Here is a 17076-nt window from a genome sequence, read left to right on the forward strand (position 1 = left end):
TTCACAACACAAATGCCCTGCAAGCCCCTCTGCAGGCACCACAGAAAGGTCGGGATTTGCCCCTTGCTGCACAGGGGAATGACTTACCATGCAGTGCTCTCTCATCTCATTGGGAAGTTGTTTACTCTCCAATCAGTTTGCGTCTGACTTAGCAAAGAGCCTTTTCCTCATGGAGAGTGTCATGAAAGCAAACTCTGAACTTTCAAGATTAAATCAAGAGGGAGGAGTTAGCCAAGTGCAAAACAAAAAAAAGGTTCTGAAGCTGTCCATAAAGTGGGGCAAGACATCATGTTTGGATAACAGAATAACAGCCAAAGAGAATTTCACCATCCCCACGCCTCACATGAGAGACATTTCAACCCAAGGACAAATTTTCTAAAAAAGTTATAAGCTCCTAAAATAGGGGCTTAAGAAGGAAACTGCTCCCTCAACCATAACTGCTGCCATGATGCTCTGAGATAGCTGGGCCCAGACTTCAAAGGGCCAGATTCCCCCTATTTACATTGAATGGCACTTTATTCTGCAGATAGTAACGTTGGGTTGTCTACTCAGGGAGAGTGAAGGTTGTCAGAATCTGGCCCTAAATTTTTATACAGCATCTATCACTGTAGGATCTAAGCTCTTTCTGAGTGTAAGAAGGCAAAGTGTTCTTTTCCTCCAGGTGGTCACATTACTGTCTTATCATTTGCAAAGTACTGTTCATTTTAAAGGGTACAAAATGTTCCATATGGGATGGTAAGGAAAACATCATGAGAGTCTTGTGCTTATAATGCCGTATTTAACATCTGTACATAGAGCCATTGGTGTGTGTTTTCTTGAACCTTCTGTATTATTTTACAGATAAATGAGAAAATGCACACTTGTCATAGTTGACGTAAATGGAGGTTAGTTGCAATTACATGAACTGCATTCAGCGCACTCTTTATGCACTGATTCTGTTAGATGTTAGTAACATCTTTACTTTTTTTTATTGTCTTATTTCATTAGCTTGTATCACTCTCTCTCTCTTAGGTCTTTCTAGGGCATCTATTACTTTAGTAGCTGAGCTTCCTGTGCTAGTTAGCTATGTATGACCTACTACTTCTGAGATTCCTCAGCAAGTTATATACATCACCGAAATGACATAAGTTCCTTTCCTCCCCTGAGCTGTCTGGTTTTCCCCATCTAGTCTGGCTGAAGTGACAGACTCTCTCCCCCAGCCAAACATTTGCTTTACAAGGTATTTATATACCATCACCTATTCTCTGCATCTTCCCCACCCACCCCTCACGAACATATGCCATGGTGGGAGGACATTCTGATTTCACACCATTTGCAACACTGAAGTGACAAATTTTCTTCCTTTAAGTCATTTCTTTCACTACAGATGTGTGTAACAGCAAAGGACTGGTTTCCCTTTATTTCTGCGATGCTTGCAGGGAGATTTATTTCTTTGAGTTTGCCTGGAAAAGTCTAATAGGCACAAAGAGGAAATGGTGACTGTTCTATAGATTTTTGAAACATCCTTTACAATTTAAGCAAGAATTCTATCCCTGCAATAGGATCGTTCAAAAATCTATAGAAAGGATTAGGTTGTCTAAAATGCCAGAGTAAAGCGAGGCTAATACTTAAATACCAGTTTTCAAGAATCAGGCAAAATCATCCCACTGACTTCATTAGTTCATTTCATTGAACCTCTCCCCATGGTAAAATGCACAAGCAGCCATATCCATAGGGAGAAGACATAGTGTCCTAAGCATCAGGCTTGGAATTCCTTGAATCACAGTTTTTAATCCCACCACAATCAAATAAACTCTTCTTCATCCCAGATTAGATACACTGGGCCACATCAGGTGTGGGTGCAAATGGGTACAATGCCACTGAAAGCAATAGAATTACCCCTGCCTTCACTGGGACTGAGCTCCATACAATGTATTCTAGAGAGGGACGTGCCTTTCAGAAGCATTCATGTCTGTTCAGCATGCCTCACTTTTCATACGGAGAGAGTCTTATCCCAAGACCTCAGCCCAAACTTCCCATTATCTGCAGGACAGTAGCTGCCGTTTAATTCTGGTTTGTAAAAACACTTGGGGCACAATATAAAGATAAGTTATTAATGGCAACCAGAAAAAGAAAGAGCTTAACACTCACAACCTCTGTCCAATTAAACCCCACAATTTTGTCATATCTAAAAAAGGGTAAAATAAGTCAGTTTAAAAAGCAGGGTGAGGCAGCCCATTGGCAGCAACTGAGACATAAAATGTGAAAGCATTTAACAGTGAGGCTTATTGATCCTCTCGGTTCTGTGAAAGACTCAAAGGAGCAAAGCACCAAAGGGAGCACATTTCAAGGCTCCCCTTCAATCAAATATATAGTTCTGCCATTACGTGGTGCAGCATCACCCACAACACTAAGCCAGGCAACTGTGAGGATGAGAAGAAAACAAAAGTTTCCAGATAGTTAAGTATTTTAATAGTTAAGGAGTCAGGGCAGGCCATGCACCCTTTGCTTTGTTCTGTTTGAAGTAAGATCAGCTGGAGGCAGGGTCTGCTGAAAAGCAGCAGGAAATTAGAGCTAGTCTATACTAGAAGCGCTACAGCGGCGCAGCTGCACTCCTGTAGCGCATCTGGTGAAGAGCATTATACTGATGGGAGAGAGCTCTCCCGTTGGCATAATAAAACCACCTCTGCAAGAGACATTAGCTGTCCATGCTGGTGCTTAGGTCAGTGTAATTTACTTTGCTCAAAGGGGGGGCTTACTCACACCCAGCGATATAAGTTACACTGACATAAGTGGTTGTGTGTACAAGCCCTTAGTGGGGCAAGAGACAGGGGAACAACTTGTGTTTCTCACCAAAAAATCTAAGTAGGAAGAGCAGAAGTTTCTGCTTCAAGCCCAGGAATCCTGTCTCCTTTTCAGACTGTGCCCCAGCCTTGTGTTTTGTAGAACAGCACAGCCAAAGGCCACCAAACCATCACAAGGGACACCTCCACCAGAAAAAGGTTAAGAACCTTTAGGTTAATTCTCTTGACCTGAACCCAAACAAAATACTGTCCATGCCTCTGAAGAGTAGAAAGTAACAAAGTCACCTCACCCTCTATATCTTAGGCTAGGTGTCCAGAAAGGTATCTGATGGCTCATAAGAAAATATATGAGTGAGTCAAATGGAACAAAAAATGGAAACATTTTAAGAGAAAATTTCCCCCACCCTTTTCATCATTTGATGTTATTGTGAACTGCCTCAGCCTGAAACTAGTTTTTTCACTCAAAAGGCCAATTGCACCATTTTCTTATAAAAAAAATAAATAACTTTTTAAGAAGAAAGAGTGAAAAAGAGAGACAGCTCATTCAAAGTTCAACTGTGTGACCTGGGACAAGTCACTTCGATCATGCGTCTCAGATTCCCTACTTCTAAAATGGGAATAATGCTACTTACTCATGTTTGCAGAGCCCTATGCGGATACAAATTTATATCCATGGGTGCAGATATCCGCAGATATAAAATTCGGAATCCGCGGAGCTGCAGGACTCTATCGGGAACCGCAGCGGTGAAAGGAGCAGCATGTGCGGCCGCCATTCCCTGGAGCCAGTGCTCCATGCCCAGGGCCGGCTCTAGGCACCAGCAAAACAAGCTGGTGCTTGGGGCGGCACATTTTTAGGGGCGGCATGGCCGGCGCCAGAATGCCGCCCCTAAAAATATGCCCCGGCCGCCCTAGCTCACCTCCGCTGCTGCTGCCACGGCGCGCGAAACAGCTGATTCGCGCGCCGCTACTCGCCCTCCCTCCCAGGCTCTCAAACCTGGGAGGGAGGGGGAGATCCCGAGCAGCCGTTTCGCGCGCCGCTGCTCCCCCTCCCTCCCAGTCTTGAGAGCCTGGGAGGGAGGGGAAGAAGCGATGCCCGCGCTGCGGCCACTCAGAGTCTCCCCCTCCCTCCCAGGCTCTCAAACCTGGCGGGGGGGGGACTCTGAGTGGCCACGGCGCGGGCGCCGCTTCTCCCCCTCCCTCCCTCCCTCCTAGGCTTGAGAGCCTGGGGGGAGGANCTCCCCCTCCCTCCCAGGCTCTCAAACCTGGCGGGGGGGAGACTCTGAGTGGCCGCGGCGCGGGCGCCGCTTCTCCCCCTCCCTCCCTCCCTCCTAGGCTTGAGAGCCTGGGGGGAGGAGGCAGGGCTGGGGATCTGGGGAAGGGGCGGAGTTGAGGCGGGGCTGGGGGTGGGGTAATTAAAGAACGGGGGGGGGGCAAAATTGTTTTTGCTTTGGGTGGCAAAAATCCTAGAGCCGGCCCTGTGCATGCCGGCAACTCCTCTGTCATGGCTGTACTGCCCTCACTCCTGCCTCCAGCCCCATCCACTGGGGCGGGCACCAGGCTCACCAGCAGGTTCACACTAGTGCAGCGGGCGTAGCTGGAGGCAGAGCTAGGGGCGGTACAACCATGCTGGAGGAGCTGCCAGCACGGAGTGCTGGCTCCTGGGAGTGGCGGCCCCACATGCTGCTCCTTTCGCCACTGTGGTACTTGGTACAGCCCTGCAGCTCCACGGACACCGATTTATATCAGCAGATATCCACAGATATAAATTTGTATCTGCGCAGAGCTCTGCATGTTTGCAATGTGTTTTGAGATTTTTAGATGAAAGATACTATACAGAGGGAGTTGTTGTAATATATATATTTAGCTGTACCTTTGCATTTTCTAGGGTACCCATTTGCTTCAGGCAAATAAAGTTATTATTGTTCATTACACATTCTCATAAATGGAGAATCTGCTGTCAATGCTTAATGTTTCAATGAGCTCAGTAACCAACTCAAAGTCCTCCTGTGATATTGCTGTTTATGTAACTTTTCTCAGAGGTCTACTAGTCATTGAACCATTTAGCATACAAAAAAATTGTACCATTTTGGAAGTACTCCAGCTGGTCACAACATTTGTCAGTTTTTGATTTGCTGAATCACACAGCACCCAAGTTTATTTCACAACTGGGATTCCTGAGGCGCTTCTGCAGTCTAAACTATATTTTATATCTATAATGGGAATAGTATGTATCTTTAAAAACTGACATTATTTTAATTAGCAATGAGGTAGAACAAAGTAATCATTGGTACCGGAGGGGAGGTCAACAGTGGAATGCGAAAGGAGGGGGTTTCAAAAAGGGATTAAAGGAGAGTAAGGATGTTTAGTTTACTGGAAGGAGGAGGTTGTTCTGTCTGTCTATGGCCTAGTCTTCACTTACCGGCTGGTCCGGAGGCACGCCATCGATGTTCTGGGATCGATTTATCGCGTCTGGTTAAGACGCGATAAATCGATCCCGGATCGATCCCGGAAGTGCTCACAATCGACGCCGGTACTCCAGCTCGCCGAGAGGAGTACGCGGCGTCGACGGGGGGAGACTTCCGGCCGCGTCTGGACCGCGGTAAGTCCGGAGTAAGGTACTTCGAATTCAGCTACGTTATTAACGTAGCTGAATTTGCGTACCTTAGTCCGAAGTCCGGACTAAGTGTAGACCAGCCCTATGAAAGTACCCCATTACCATAGTATCTGAGTACTTCATTGTGATGAAATGCACGCCTGTAGTCAGACCCTACACACTATTATAATAAACTTTTCAAATGATACCTCACAAGGCATCTTTTGTACAAACTAACAACTCACTTCTCAATAATATCATGGTGAAATGTATGTAGCAACATATGTAAAGTTATGAACATAAGCTGACGTTATGACTGAAATGTGTTTACCAGACAAGTCTGGGGAGTGGGTAAACCAGTTTCTTGAAGACAAAAGACAAGCTGACACTTCTAGCCAGGTATCATCAAAACTAATTGGTAGTCATAAGTTAAGTGACCATTCTTCAAGGTACGATCCTGAGCAGCTCAGAAGTGACTACAGGGCTCTGGGAGTAAGGGTGAAAGAGTTGGGGGTGCAGGTGTGCTCTCTTCCATCCTTCTGGTCCAGGGTAGGAGCCCAGGCAGACACAGATGCATCCTGGAGGTGATGGTTCCTCGGGAAGTGAATGCGTGGGTGCGAGGATGGTGTCACCAGGAGGGCTTTGGCCTCCTTAACCATGGGATGCTGTTCCGGAAAGAAGGACTCCTAAGCAGAGATGGGGTCCACCTATCGAGGAAGGGGAAGCACATATTTGGATACACTCTGGTTAACCTAATGAGGAGGGCTTTAAACTAGGTTGAATGGAGTGGGTTGATTAGTTAGTTAAGTTAGTACCCATTACGCCTCTGGCATTTAGGGCAGCAATGAAGCTCCTTCATTCCTGTCTGTTTCTGGCAAGTCTTTCAATGGTTCCTCAGCTGTGCCCCAGGTTTTTCAGCTCAGCTTCCACAGCTCTTCGCCATGTTGTTTTTGGGCAGCCTCATTTTTGCTTGCCTTCAGGTGTCCATCATATTGCTATTTTAGTGATGGAATCAGTTTCCATCAGAAGCACACAGCCAATCCATCTCCAATGCCTCTGGTAATGACGGTGTTCATATCTTCTTGACTACACTGTGTGAACAAATCTTGGTTTGAGATTGTTCTAGGCCAAAAGATATGGAGGATTTTTCTGAGGCAGGTTGTATGGAATGCAGACAGTATGGACATGCTGTACTTTGTCATTCTCTAGCATTCTGCACTGTAAAGTAGTGTTGAAAGTACGCAGCTCTGATAAATCTTAAGTTTGGTTTTGGTGTTGTATTTTGATGATTTCCATACTATTTGAGCTCCTGAAGGTGTTCCTGGCTTTATTGATTCTGTTCCGGATATCCTGGCTTGCTCCACCATCGACTCATAGTGCTGCCCAAGTATGTGAATGTTTCTACATAAGTGAGAATATGATCTTTTATCTGTTCTGGTGACGGTGAGGCAATATTAAAGGTCATGATATCTGTCTTAGTGTGGTTGATTTTCAGTCCAATTTGCTGGCTGAATGTGTTCAGTCGGGTTGTTTTTTCTTGTATATGGTGTTGGGTATGTGATAGGTGAGCAATATCACCTGTGAAGTCCAGGTCTTCAAAGGATGGGAAGGGTGTCCATTTAATGCCTCTTGGTATGTCTTCTGTTGTATGCTGTATTACCCAGTCGATGGCAATGTTGAAGAGGATTGCAGGCATGACAGATTTGATGGGGATGTGACAGGTTGCCCCCCTTTAAGGTGCCACCTGATGTACTGGGATACCACTGAGCCCGCCTGTTCTGCCAGCCTGGGCCCCCTTTACCATGTCTTGCTGAGCCAGGCTCTTAAGCCTCCTTTAGCACACACACAGGCACAGCCACACCCAGCTGCAAAAGACACAGACACTGAAATCAGCTCTGTGAAGACTCAGCTTAGGGGACTTTCCCCAGCACTCAGGTGACAAATGGGGAGGAACTGGCTGCGAATTTGAAAGTGGACGGCAGCTTAGGTGAAAGTGATCATGAAATAGTAGAGTTCATGATTCTAAGGAATGGTAGGAGGGAAAACAGCACAATAAAGATAATGAATTTCAAGAAGGCAGACTTTAGCAAACTCAGGGAACTGGTAGGTAAGATCTCATGGGAAGCAAGTCTAAAGGGAAAAACAGTTCAAGAGAGTTGGTAGTTTTTCACAGAGACATTATTAATGGCACCAGAGTAAACTATTCCACTGCATAGGAAAGATAGGAAGTATGGCAAGAGACCACTCTGGCTTAACCAGGAGATCTTCAATGATCTGATACTCAAAAAAAGAGTCCTACAAAAAATGGAAACTAGGTCAAATTACAAAGGATGAATACAAAAAAATAACCCAAGTTTGTAGGGACAAAATTAGAAAGGCCAAGACACAAAATGAGATTAAACTAGCTAAAGACAAAAAGGGTTACAAGAAAACATTCTACAAATACATTAGAAGCAAGAGGAAAACCAAGGACAAGGTAGGCCTGTTACTCAATGAAGTGGGGAAAACAAGAACAGAAAATGTGGAAATGGCAGAAGTGCTAAATGACTTTGTTTCAGTTTTCACCACAAAGGTTAGTAGCAATTGGATGTCTAACAGTGAATGACACTGAAAATGAGGTAGGATCAGAAGCTAAAATAGGGAAAGAACAAATTAAAAATTACTTAGACAAGTTAGATATCTTCAAGTCACCAGGGCCTGATGAAATACATCTTAGAATACTCAAGGAGCTGACTGAGGAGATATCTGAGCCATTAGCGATTATCTTTGAAAAGTCATGAAAGACGGGAGAGATTCCAGAAGACTGGAAGAGGACAAATATAATGCCGATCTATAAAAAGGGGAATAAGAACAACCTGGGGAATTACAGACCAGTCATCTTAACTTCTATATCCGGAAAGATAATGAAGCAAATAATTAAGCAATCAATTTGAAAGCATTAAGAAGGTAATAAGGTGATAAGTAGCAGTCAGCATGGATCCAAAATAGCTTTCTTTGACAGGGTAACAAGCCTTGTGGATGGGGGAAGCGGTAGATGGGGTATATCTTGACTTTAGTAAGGCTTTTGATATAGTCTCGCATGACCTTCTCATAAACAAACTAGGGAAATACAACCTAGATGGAGTTATTATAAAGTGAGTGCATAACTGGTTGGAAAACCATTCCCACAGAGTAGTTAGTTATCAGTGGTACACAGTCAAGCTGGAAGGGCATATCAAGTGGGGTCTCAGAGGGATCAGTTCTGGATCCGATTCTGTTCAATATCTTCATCAGTGATTTAGATAATGGCATAGAGAGTACACTTATAAAGTTTGCGGATGATACCAAGGGATTGCAAGTGCTTTGGAGGATAGGATTAAAATTCAAAATGATCTGGACAAACCGGAGAAATGGTCTGAAATAAATAGGATGAAATTCAATCAGAACAAAAGCAAAGTACTCCACTTAGGAAGGAACAATCAGTTGCACACATACAAAATGGGAAATGACTGCCTAAGCAGGAGTACTGCAGAAAGGGATCATAGTGGATCACAAGCTAAATATGAGTCAACAGTGTAACACTGTGGTGCAAAAAAAAAAAAAAAAGCAAACATCATTCTGGGATGTATTAGCAGAAGTGTTAGCAAGACATGGGAAGTAATACTTCTGCTCAACTCAGCTCTGATTAAGCCTCCGCTAGAGTATTTTGTCCAGTTCTGAGCGCCACATTTCAGGAAAGATGTGGCCAAAATGGAGAAAGTCCAGAGAGGAGCAACAAAAATTATTCACAGTCTAGAAAACATGCCCTACAAGGGAAGATTGAAAAAGTTGGGGTTGTTTAATCTGGAGAAGAAAAGACTGAAAGGGGACATAACTTTTTATGTACTTGAAAACAGTTACAAGGAGGAGGAAAAAAATTGTTCTCTTTATCCTCTGAAGATAGGACAAGAAGCAATGGGCTTAAATTCAGCAAGGGCAGTTTAGGTTGGACATTAGGAAAAACTTCCAAGCTGTCAGGGTGGTTAAGCATGGGAATAAATTGTCTAGGGAGGTTGTGGAATCTCCACCATTGGAGATTTTTAAGAGCAGGTTAGACAAATACCTATCAGGGTTGGTCTAGATAATGGTCTCCTGCCATAAGTGCAGGGGACTGGACTAAATGACCTCTCAAGCTCTGTTCCAGTCCTATGATTCTATGATGATGAAGGGCAGGGGAGGGCAGGAACATATTGATTTGCATTTTAGTAAACAACTTGTAACCTATTTCACCCATAACCATGCCTTCATCCTCACAGCTGGAAGAAGCTTTATGTAGAGGTAACCCTCAGGAAAAAAAGCATTCAAAGGGTGACTGGACTATAAAAGTGAGTGGCAGAAACATCCCAGGAACCTTCTCTTTCTCTCGCTCTTGGTTGTTCTTTCACCCGAGAAGACAAAGGAAGCAGTCTTTGGATTTTGGGAGGGCTCTGACCTGAGAATTTGGTCAGCCCTGTTGCTGGGAACATTTACCTTGTACCAAATCTAGTTTGTTTAGTTACCAGGAAGCATTTTCATCTTTATTTCTCTTGTAACCATTTCTGATTTTAATACTTATACTCACTTAAAACCTATCCCTTTATAGTTAAATACATTTGTTTAATTCTTTAATCAAAACTAATCCAGTGTTGTGTTTAAACTGAATTGTTTGGTAACTCCAATTAAAGTAGCAAACTGTTGAATACTGACCCATCACAGGGGCAATGGACCTCTAATATCTGGACTGTCCAGGAGAGGGCTGGACAATGCAAAACACACATTTGGAGAGGAAATCTGTGATTGGGAGTGTGTTGGGGCCACTCTGCTAGTGTAGGGTTACCATATTTAAAAAATAAAAAAAGAGGACACTCCATGGGGCCCTGGCCCTGGCCCTGCCCCTGCCCCTGCCCCTTTCCCACCCCTGGCCCCGCCCCGCCCCAACTCCACCCCTTCCCCACCCCAACTCCGCCCATTCCCCGCCCCTTCCCCAAAGTCCCCGCCCTAACTCCCCCTCCTCCCTCCCAGCCATGCGAAAAGGGCTGCCCCAGCACTACTGGCTTCATGGTTTGCCAGGCAGCCCAGACCCTGCGCCCCCAGCTGGCGCTTCCCCAGCGCAGCTGGAGCCCCGGAGGGGAAGCGCCCAGCCGGGGGCGCAGAGTCTGGAGGCTGCCAGGCAAACCGTGAAGCCGGTAGCGCTCGGGCTTCGGGCAGCCCCCATGCCTCCGGACCCTGCGCCCCCAGCCGGGCACTTCCCCTCCCGGGCTCCAGCTGCTCTGCTCCTCCCCTGACTCTTCAGCTCTGTTTAAGAGCCGAGCTTCCCCTAGTGCTCTGGCTTCGGGCAGCCCCCTTGCCTCCAGACCCTGCGCCGCCAGAGCAGAGCAGCTGGAGCCCGGGAGGGGAAGTGCCCGGCCGGCGGCGCAGGGTCCGGAGGCAAGGTGGCTGCCCGAAGCCCGAGCGCTCGGGCAGCTCAGCTTTTAAACAGAGACGAAGAGTCAGGGGAGGAGCACAGCAGCTGGGAGGAAGTGCCCAGCCGGTATTTTTCACTGACATGTTCGGCTTTTTGGCAATTCCCCCCGGATGGGGGTTTGATTACCAAAAAGTCAGACATGTCCGGGAAAAACCGGACATATGGTAACCCTATGCTAGTGGTAACCAAGAGTGGTGGAAGCCAGAGCATGATTGGAGAGTGTTGACAGGCTGCAGTTATACACAGACACTTGGATCTGATCTGCTTGCTGTTTAGCTGTTTGTGAGGGGCCCAGGCTGGGAGTAAGAACAGCAAAGCATTATGAGGCACCCAAGGTTGCAGGGCAGGTGACGACACAGCCCCTCAGTGGTCTGGGTTGCACCCCACACTGTCATAATCCCACTCTTTGAAGTATTTATCCTTACAACATCCTTGTGAGGAAGGGAAGTGCTATTTCTATGCATTTCACAGATGGAGAACTGAGGCACAGAGGGTATGTCTACAGTGCAATTGGGAATGAGACTTCCAGCCCAGGTAGACAGACTCAGGCTAATGGAGTCATAGTATGAGCTAGTATGTTATGGCAGTGGGGACATTGTGGCTCCCGTGGAGACTCAGGCTAGCCACCAAGCTCAGACTCAGGGGGCTGGGTGGGGTTCAGAGCCCAAGCTTCCACCCCAGCTTCAGTGCTGCTATGTACCAATAGGGAACAGTGTGGGAAAAGGCAGGAGTAGGAAAGAGAAAACAAGGGGATCAAGAAGGTGAGGAGACCAATGAAGTCAGTGGGTTGAGATAGTGAATAAATAGGCAATGAAATGAAAATGCTGGCAGAGCTGGGCAGCACCAAAGAGCTTGAATTTCATGCAGAATATAGGAAGCCAGTGCCCTTAAGAGACATGAGATATATGAAGCGTGAGCAATATGGTCTTATGGCAGGAGCAAAAGTATTTAAGTGCTGAATGGTGAGTAGACTGAGGGGGGAAGTCAGGGAATCTGAACAGAAAGAGGTTACAGGAATCTAGGTGAGAAAAGAATGGCACAAACCAAATTTTGACAATGGATGGAAATAAAGGGTTGGGGGGGTTTTAAAGTGCATAGAGAGGGAGAAGCAACAAGACTTGGTGATAGCCTGGGTCTGAGTAAGAGAGAGGTCAAAGCAACCCTTGAGTGACATGAAGGGCAGGAAAGTATAAACTGCTCCCCAGAGGAATAAGCTTGTGCCTTTGGACACATTGGACAAGATCCTACTCATTTACGCCGCTGTACAGCCAGGGTAACTTCATTGTCTGTAGAGAAGCTGCATTAGATTTACAATGGTGTAACTTTGGACTAATGGGTATTTTGTGATATAATCTCCATTTTAACCACATGATTTATTTCCAAACATGAGCTATGTTAGTCCGTAGACTTCTGTTATGTAAAAAAAAAAGCCAGACTGCAGTACAAAAGCAAAAAAAACCCAAACCTTTGAGAAAACGTAGCTTGCTCAAGAAAGGAACATGAACCTATAGAGGCTCACTGGCACTATCTAGTGGTCAAAGAGAGAATTTACCTCAGCTATGCTAAAAACAAAATGTATCATTAAGGCCCCATATTCAGCAAAGCACTGAAGAACATTTCTGACTATGAGCATGTGCTTAAATCTCATTGACTTCGATGGGATCTTAAATATGTGCTTACACGTTTTACCCAATTGGAACCTAAGGCAGATTGTTCGTCATGACAGGTGTGGGGAACACTCATGGCTTATTTATGGCAAAAAGTATAATTTTCATTTTAAAAGGATATCATGGGATACTAAAGTAATATTAAATTGTTTTTCATGGGAAATTGAGAAGTTAAATAGATATATTTTACTTTTAGACTAAAATGGGTTAAATTACTTAATGCTATAATATATCTTAAAGAACCTAAGAGGTACATCCGGAAAAAAACGAAGTCTTGCTCAATAAGGGTTGGTGAGGTTTCCAGACATCATGACGTTTTATGGAATAAAAAGAAAGGGTTACTTATTTTACAGTAATTACAGTGATTCTTCTAGATGTGTTGTCCACATACATTCCACTGCTGGTGCGCTTGCCCTGTTCTGTACTCAAGTTCAGATTACTTTGGCCAGCAGTGTCCATTGGTGGGGGGGCTCTACGTGCACCCAGAGTGTCCATATGTCTCCTTCTGGAGGGCATAAAGGACAGTGTGATCCCAACCCTCCCTCAGTTCCTTCACCAATACAGAATCCAGGTCTTATAAGACTCTGTAGTAGCAAGGAAGGAGGGCAGGTCATGGAATATATTATACAAGGACAACGCAGCTCAAAGAGCCACAGTTAGTATAAGGTAAATGTTTTGATCAGTCAAACAATGTTTGGGGAACTTCCGTTTGTGGAAAGTTTTAAAATCACAAGCCTCCTCCAAAATCAAAGATCAAATCCAGTTTCCACATAGCTGTTTCCAACCCTCCTGCTTGTGAAGAATGCTTTCGAGACATGTACTGAGTGCAATCAACACAGTGTTGTCTTCCAGAATCTCCAGAAAGCCTGTAACAAGTGCTCTATAAGTAGTCATCACGCCAATGCCAACATTACCTGTTTCATTGCTGACCTCAACAGTAGGTAGACTAAAGAAAGGTGTGCGAGTGAAGCCACTGGGAACAAGCAGGAATTGGGGTTGCTGAAGAAAAGCAAGTACAGAAGGGAAAGAACAGATTTACAAAGAAAGAAAAAACAGAAAATGGAGGATGATGAAAGAAACAAAGGTCAGAAATATCAGTGTTTCTAAGGTGAGCATATTTTCCCATTAAATGCAACAAAAGGTCTTGAGTAATAACTAAAAGTTATTCACATCAGTGGAATTATGGACTTGAGTTCATTCCTCACTTAGGAAGTATAGCAGCTGCTATCTCCATTTATAGATGGGTAAACTGAGAAACAGCAAAGTTAAGTGACTTATCCAAACTCACACAGCAAGCTGCTGTCAAAGGCAGAAAGAGAATTCAAGCTTCAGGGCCAGGACCATGCAATCTCAGTAGATGTGCACTCAGCCTATGGGTTTAAGATTCCAATTGTGAACATTGGAATGATTTAGGCTTTAGGCTGTAAGTTTGTTTTTACCCCCCAGTTACGTTTTACACATATACACAGAATGTTTACAGAACTTTTTCAGAAGCTTCAAAGCAATCTTTCCCCCCTATCAAACGTGACCTCTATTTAGCAAACATGTTGCAGTGCAGAAGCCTATGGATGATCTTTGTTTACATCTGTGCCTGCGTAGTAGCATAATTGAGGTCAGTAAGACTGTAAACAGTTCTGGGAAAACTAGTAATCAATCATTACTAGAATGCAACAAGAGAAAGCTCACCTGATTTATTTTGGTGTAGAAGTACAGCCAAGTCATGAGGATTGCTCTTTTTTTGGCTTTTAAAATAAAAATTGACAAGTAAAGAGTACTCCTAACAAATCACATTAACCTTACCAACTTGAATAGCTCCACTGACATCAGTGAAATTATCTGCATGATGTCACAATGGGTCAAAGCCTTCTTGTCTATTTGTATAGTCTGATCAATTGACTCGTAGCAGTTGCCAGGTTCATTCCTGTTCAGAAGTTTAGGTTTGATTGTTTCAGCATATTGTAAAAATCTATGACTCTTTATAAGTCTGCTGGATTCAATCCAAACTACCTGTTTCAAAGTAGTATGCAGTGTAGTTGTAGCACTGTTGGTCCCAGGATATTAGAAGACAAGGTGAGTGAGGTAATATATTTTACTGGATCAAGTTCTGTTGGTCCAATAAAGGATATTACCTCACCCACTTTGTCTATTTCAAATAGGCTCATAAAAAGACAGTCAAACATTAAATAAAAGCTACTTACTTATGTTAGTGAACCAACTTTACACTGCCAATTGTTTCAGTTAAGACACTATCCAAAATTAAGGTTAGTCCCATGAGCCTAGGTCTGAAGTTAAATTTACTCTGTAACTGTTTTTACAACAGCTATAGAAAAAATATTGACTGTCTAAAGTAACCAAGGTAAATGTTATCTATTATTTAATAAACCTGATTTCAAAGGGAATTTCTAGTGAAAGGTTCTCTCCAGTTCTCCTACGGGAACAACTCAGAAGACAAGAAGAACATGGCCTAAACAATCAAGGCCATCCTTCTTCCTCTAAATGCAAGCTACAGTCCCCGCAGGGTTATCTCAGAATAATACTGATTGAATTGTTTTGTTAATTTGAGATTTTTAATATTTTCTTAATGAATCTTCTAATGTCTTGAGGTGCATGTACCAGACCCAATTAAAATATACAATTTTGCTTCTGAGCAGCAAAAAGGGTTGGAGCCTCACATTCTCCCGTTCATCCAACTCCACCCTTGCGCAAACAATCAGGGGAGAGATGGGCTTTGCATGGTGCATGGGCAGTGAAACCAGGTTCCGTGAAACCAAGTAAGGAAAGCTAAAACCAGGCTTGAGGAGCTTCCTATGAGATAGGCATTGCCAGCTCAAGCACCCAGCTGATCTCAGCTATTCACTAGGCCAGGGGTCGGCAACCTTCGGCACGCGGCTCGCCAGGGTAAGCACCATAGCGGGCCGGGCCAGTTTATTTACCTGCTGACGCGGCAGGTTTGGCCGATCGCGGCCCCCACTGGCCGCGGTTCGCCGTCCTGGGCCAATGGGGGCGGCGGGAAGCCGCGGCCAGCACATCCCTTGCCCGCGCCGCTTCCTGCCGTCCCCATTGGCCCGGGACGGCAAACCGTGGCGAGTGGGGGCCGCGATTAGCCGAACCTGCCGCGTCAGCAGGTAAATAAACTGGCCCGGCCCGCTAGGGTGCTTACCCTGGCGAGCCGCGTGCTGAACGTTGCCGACCCCTGCAGTAGGCACTTTTTAAGGAAGAAACCAAGCAACATATAGCACTACACTGATAAAAGGCCAACACTAAATTGCACATAACAGCAATAGGAAGGTAGAGTAGCAACTCTTGGAGAAGTAGTGTAATATGTTCCTTACAACTGATTCTAACAGGCGGACTTACCTGCTGTAACCCTCCTTTGGAGGCCACTCAAAAGTATCGGCAAACCCTGGCGGGAGATATGTTCGCTCTTTCTTAACAAACATATGCATATGACGTATATCAGATCACCAACATCTTCTATGACAAAAAGAACAGGAGTACTTGTGGCACCTTAGAGACTAACAAATTTCTTTGAGCATAAGCTTTCGTGGGCTACAGCCCACTTCTTCGGATGCATAGAATGGAACATATATTGAGGAGATATATATACACATACAGAGAGCATGAAAAGGTGGGAATTGTCTTACCAATTCTGAGAGGCTATGTTTATCATACAAATCTACATTCATGAGTTGAAATTAATCCCAGTAGAAAATGAAGACTGTATACATCAAGGCAAACTTAACATACAAAAAGAACAGGAGTACTTGTGGCAAATTTATTGTCAATGTTTGTAATGGCTCAGCCATTCCCAGTCCTTATTCAATCCTGAGTTGATTGTGTCTAGTTTGCATATCAATTCAAGCTCAGCAGGCTCTCATTGGAGTCTGTTTTTGAAGTTTTTCTGTTGTAATATAGCCACCTGCAGGTCTGTCATTGAATGACCAGACAGGTTAAAGTGTTCTCCCACTGGTTTTTGAGTATTATGATTCCTGATGTCAGATTTGTGTCCATTAATTCTTTTGCATAGAGACTGTCTGGTTTGGCCAATGTACATGGCAGAGGGAGACTGCTGAGCTGGAATTGATATGCAAACTAGACACAATCAACTCAGGATTGAATAAGGACTGGGAATGGCTGAGCCATTACAAACATTGAATCTATCTCCCCTTGTAAGTATTCTCACACTTCTTATCAAACTGTCTGTCCTGGGCTATCTTGATTATCACTTCAAAAGTTTTTTTTCCTCTTACTTAATTGGCCTCTCAGAGTTGGTAAGACAACTCCCACCTGTTTATGCTCTCTGTATGTGTGTATATGCATCTCCTCAATATTTATTCCACTCTATATGCATCCGAAGAAGTGGGCTGTAGTCCACGAAAGCTTATGCTCTAATAAATTTGTTAGTCTCTAAGGTGCCACAAGTACTCCTGTTCTTTTTGCGGATACAGACTAACACGGCTGCTACTCTGAAACTTAACATACAAACTAAATACAAAATCTCATTGTTTCCTATTTGTATATTCTGCTTATGAACTTACACGTGAGCTGAAGTTATGGTTTTTTTTTTTAAAT

This window comes from Trachemys scripta, chromosome 5 (assembly GCF_013100865.1).
Source record: "Trachemys scripta elegans isolate TJP31775 chromosome 5, CAS_Tse_1.0, whole genome shotgun sequence".
NCBI lineage: Eukaryota > Metazoa > Chordata > Testudines > Emydidae > Trachemys > Trachemys scripta.